The sequence below is a fragment of the Mustela erminea genome, chromosome 16 (assembly GCF_009829155.1).
Source record: "Mustela erminea isolate mMusErm1 chromosome 16, mMusErm1.Pri, whole genome shotgun sequence".
Classification (NCBI taxonomy): Eukaryota; Metazoa; Chordata; class Mammalia; order Carnivora; family Mustelidae; genus Mustela; species Mustela erminea.
In genome coordinates this window covers 68,473,874-68,478,847 of record NC_045629.1, presented here as the reverse complement: position 1 = coordinate 68,478,847, position 4,974 = coordinate 68,473,874, and positions in this window count along the sequence as shown.

The following is a 4,974-nucleotide window of genomic DNA, read 5'->3' as shown; positions in this document are numbered from 1 at the left end:
AAAATGGAGGACATAGTGCTAATATTTATAGGATTGTTTTGAAAATTAAACTACATAGCAAAGCACCTTAGCTCAGGGCCTGGCAGGTTGAGGTGCTTTTATAAGAGTTGTTTTCCTCCCCTATGTTTTATCTGAAGCCACTGGTTCTCAACACTCACTTTACTTTAGAATCATTTGGTAAGCTTCAAAAAAAAAAAAAAAAAAAATCAGTGCTTATATCCCAACCTAAACCAAATAACCAGAATCTTTAGAGGTAGGAATGGTTGAAGAGGGCTGTTTTTTAAAAGCTACAGATGATTCTACTGTCTACCCTGGGTTGAGAACCATTTTCTTAGGCAACATATAAGCAAAATGCTGTTTGATAACAGAATTTTTTCAAAAGTACCTTCAAAAAGTACATTGTATGGCTGCTTTTTCACAGAGTTGGAGTTTTAAAGAAGGCTTATTTATAAAGGACAGATGAAAAGAGTCAGTCAGTAGTTACTGGATGCTCTCAGGGACTGAAGGGCATTCTGATAAGCAGAACTGTAGATAAGCACAGTGATGTTGCAATGGAAAGAACAGGCTGAAATGGGCTGAATTACTGCGTCTTCCTCAGAACTCCTGTGTTGGAAGTTCTAACCTAGTCAGAATGTGACTGTATTTGGAGATAGGGTCTGTGCAGAGGGAATTAAGTAAGATAGGGACATTAGGGTGGACCCCTCGTCCTATATGATTGTTGTCCTTATAAGAGAGAAATGTGAACACAAAGTACAGAGGGAAGATGATGTGAAGACCCCGGGGAGAGGACAGCCATCTGCAAGTCAGAGAGAGAAACCCGGAAGAGATCTCTCTCGCAACCCTCAGAAGGAAGTAATCCTGCCTTGACCTCCGGATCTGTGGCCTCCACAACTGTGAGAAAAATATATTTGTTGTGTAAGTCACAACAGTGTCCTTGTGGTCTGTGGTACTCGTGATGGCAGCCCTAGCAAACGAATACACATAGGCTTACAGCAAAAGCGTGTGATGGGGTTTTGGTGAGTGGGTGGGAGAAACAGCCACCCACGTCCACTTCATTTAGAAATGTTCAGAAAGGAGATGGATTTTTACAGAGTCCTTGAACTTGTGTACTTCGACTGTTTGATGGGAAGGTAATTTAAAATATTAGAGAAGGCCGCCTGGGTCCAGGAAATGTGAATCATTGTGTCTGCTGGTCCAGAGCCATCTCCTGAAGGAACTGCTTTTGCTCGCAGTCTCTGTTGCCCACATAAAGCTGCCCCTTCCCCCTAAGACCGCCCAACACTCCCGCCATGGCGGATTAGACTGAACTGACCTTTTAAGAAGAGATGTGCTGGACCAAGCAGATTCTCTCTGTAGATTTTGGAATTGGGACACTGAGAACCAGGCCATTTAGCTCTAATGAACAGAGCTGAACAGTCACATTAGACTCCAGGGCTCAGGCCACTTGGCTGCGCCATGTTCTAGAGGAGTCTTAAAAGGAGAGTCAAGGGAGGAGACGATGGCGTGAACATGGAGGAACAAACCGTAGCTTTGGCTTCTTTTATTGAACTGTCTTGAATGGGTTTCTGTACCACAGCCTGATGAGTACTAAGTGGAACAGCATGAAATCAACAGAGAAAATCAGGGCCAAGGTCTTGCCCTAAGAGGTCACCAAAAAAATCCGCCTACTCTCTCTCTGCCATGCAGATTCTTAAGACTTTCAGGCTAGGAAGACCCTAGAGGGCAGTGTCAGCATTATCTTGGCCAATATTTTCTGAAAAATTAAGGTAACAATTGTAATATTATCTCCATTTTGACAATGAGTAAAAATAGAAGTTAAGAAACTTACCTTGAATCATGTAGTTCATTGTGGAAAGTCGATTACAAAAAGGGGCCACAATCGTTTACCCCTCCTGTAGCCTCCTCCTTTGAAGTGTGACTTTGCAGCTGCTCCCATCAAGAGGCGGCATCTGGGGCGCCTGGATGTCTCAGCAGGTTAAGCCTCTGCCTTCGGCTCAGGTCATGACCTCAGGTCCTGGAACTGAGTCCTGCATCAGGCTCTCTGCTCAGCGGGGAGCCTGCTTCCCCCACTCTCTCTGCCTACCTCTCTGCCTCTCTGTCAAATAAACTAGTAAAAATTAAAAAAAAATAATAAAAGAGGTGGCATCTGGGCAAGTCCTGTGACTTGCTATGACCAGTAGAATGTGGCAGGAATGACCGTGTATCCATTCTGAGGCTAGCCATAAGAAGTCTTAAACACTGCTTCTCAATTCCTTCGAACGCTGTGCACGCAAAGGAGTCCAGGCTACATTCTACTGGAAGATGAGAAACAGGTGGCCCATGACCGAGGCCATCCTACATGAGCCAGCACCTAGATGAGCCACTGACCATCAGCCAACTGCCAGCTACACGAACAAATCTCTTCTGGACCAGGCAGCCTCTGGACGACCCATCTGCTGACCACGGCGCATGAGTGAGTCCAGCCAAGATCAACCAAACCTGGCCGAGATCAGCAGAACCGCCCAGCTGACCCACAGACTTATGAGCTAAATTAACTGCTTGAGCTTTCAAGCCACTAAGGTTTTATAGGTTTGGGATGAAGCGACAGCTGCTGATGCAAAAGATCTGGGACTTGAACGGAACACTGTCTGACTTCAACATCTGGGAATGCTCTCAAATCCTATGCACACTGTAGCCCAGCTAAGGCAATACCTTCCCCCCTTCTTTTTTTTAAATTTTATTTATTTGAAAGAGAGAGATCACAAGGAGGCAAAGAGGCAGGCAGCGAGAGAGAGAGAGGGAAGCAGGCTCCCTGCTGAGCAGAGCCAGACACAGGGCTCTATCCCAGGACCCTGGGATCATGACCTGAGCCAAAGGCAAAGGCTTAACCCACTGAGCCACCCAGGCGTCCCCCTTCCCCCCCTTCTAACAAGGAGTGCATGTAGCATCTTCATTAGATTGTAGAATTGGTCACGGTGGGTTCAAAACCCCTTACCTTGTAGGTAACTGGGCAACTGACCAGCAGCTTAACCTCTCCAAGCCTTGGCATTCTCATTATGTTACCTTCAAGCAATAGCAACTACTTTGCAGAGACACCAGGAAGGTAAAATGAGATAGTATATCTAAAAGGCCCAGGGTTTAGTGTGCCGTGTGGGTTTTCCTGGAAAATAGACATCTGCAATGGGTCTAAAAGTTCTTGAAGAGTGAAGTAGGATTCCGCTTTCAGTGTTGATGTCCAACCACCTGACAGGTGTAGGAATGGATGTCTCGGAGATAATGACCTTTGATGGCTTGTAACCCTTAGTTCTATAAGATGCAATAACTTTTCCTCAATTATAAGCATTTTTCTAGATCACGATTTCTCAAAGTGAAGCCTATAGGTCACTTACCTGAGTGTCACCAGCTGCCTGGTAGATTCATGGCCTCATCCCAGACCTAGTGAATTAGACTCTTCCAGGAGCAGAGTCTGAGAATCTACATCTTAAACGAAGTTCCCAGTAATATTCACGCACATTAACGTTTAAGAGCTGCTGCCTGAGACTCCTCTGCTAAGACCTTGAAATACAGTGACACGTTTCATCTTCTCACTTTTAGTTGCTTTTTGGTTGGGTGTTCCTCTAGGGTTACTTATGTCCTACAATTTTAGGTCAAATAAGATAATACTGGCACCATTTTTTCCCCAGAGGTAGTGCTGACATAACCACTAACTTTTTTTTTTTTTTTTTAAAGACTTTATTGACTTATTTAACAGAGAGTGGGAGATCACAAGTAGGCGGAGAGGCAGGTAGAGGGAGGAGGGGAAAGCAAGCTCCCCGCTGTGCAGAGAGCCGGATGCAGGGCTTGATCTCAGGACCCTGGGATGATGACCTGAGCCGAAGGCAGAGGCTTTAACCCACTGAGCCACCTAGGCACCCCCATAACCACTAACTTTTTGGTGAAAATAGAATACATAGCAAGGTTTGAACCAACCCAGATGATGTCATGATTTTAAAAAAATGTATCAACATGTTACTCCTTGAATAAATATTGGAAAATCAGTTTTTCCTGTTTTTCTTGTTTGGCATCTGTAGTCCCATAGTCCTGTATGTAATAATCTTACGTTAGATGTAGAAACAGGGGAGGCGGGGACTGGGGAGAGCATTACTAAGAATATTACCTTGCTTTTACTGTTGTTATTATCAACAACATTCCTATTTTCACAAAGCAAGCATTCAGAGGAATAGGAAATGACTTGACCCTAAACTGACTTTGAAAGTTTGTTCAGTCTGAACCAGCTTCAGCCAGAACGTTTTTGTTTACCTTTGGAACTAGCCATTGGAGAGAACTGTGGGCGTATTTCACTCCGGCTAAATTCTTGAGTTCACCTACCTTTAATTAAAAGTGTAAAGTGTCTTCGTTTGACGTCTTCTTGGCTGATCTGTTTTCACAGTATCATGTTTTTTAGACTTTGTCACCAAAAGTAGAAAAAGGAAAAATAACAACAGAAGGAACTACTACAAAAAAGGCCTGTTGGAAGCCTATTCCTCTTCAGAGGACACCAGAGCTTAGAACTTTTGATTCAAAGCTCTTCATTTCCTACAAATATTTTTTTTTTCACTGTTCCAAATACGGAAGAAGCTCTGAATAGCAAAAGTGCTGTGCTTTTTAAAAACCTGCTGGACAACTTTTCATCTCTTAGCAGCACTGAAGTTTTGCCATACCAGACTGTGTATGACAAACTGCAAAACATATGCATAAAAAATCTAGACTCTTCTAATTGTGCCAATCCATGGCGCAAAACTTACTTCTGGAGCCACACAGCTGTTGAAATCAGTCATATTTACAATTTTTACAAATGAGTTTATTTTAATAAAAACAAGTTACTCTGTGAGCATGATCTCTAAACAGATTTATGTGGGCTAGCACAATCTGCTATGCTAAACATATATTCATATTGCTTGGGTCTGCAAGCAGTTTTTTTTTTTTTTTTTTTTTTTTTTTTTTTTAAGGGTGATA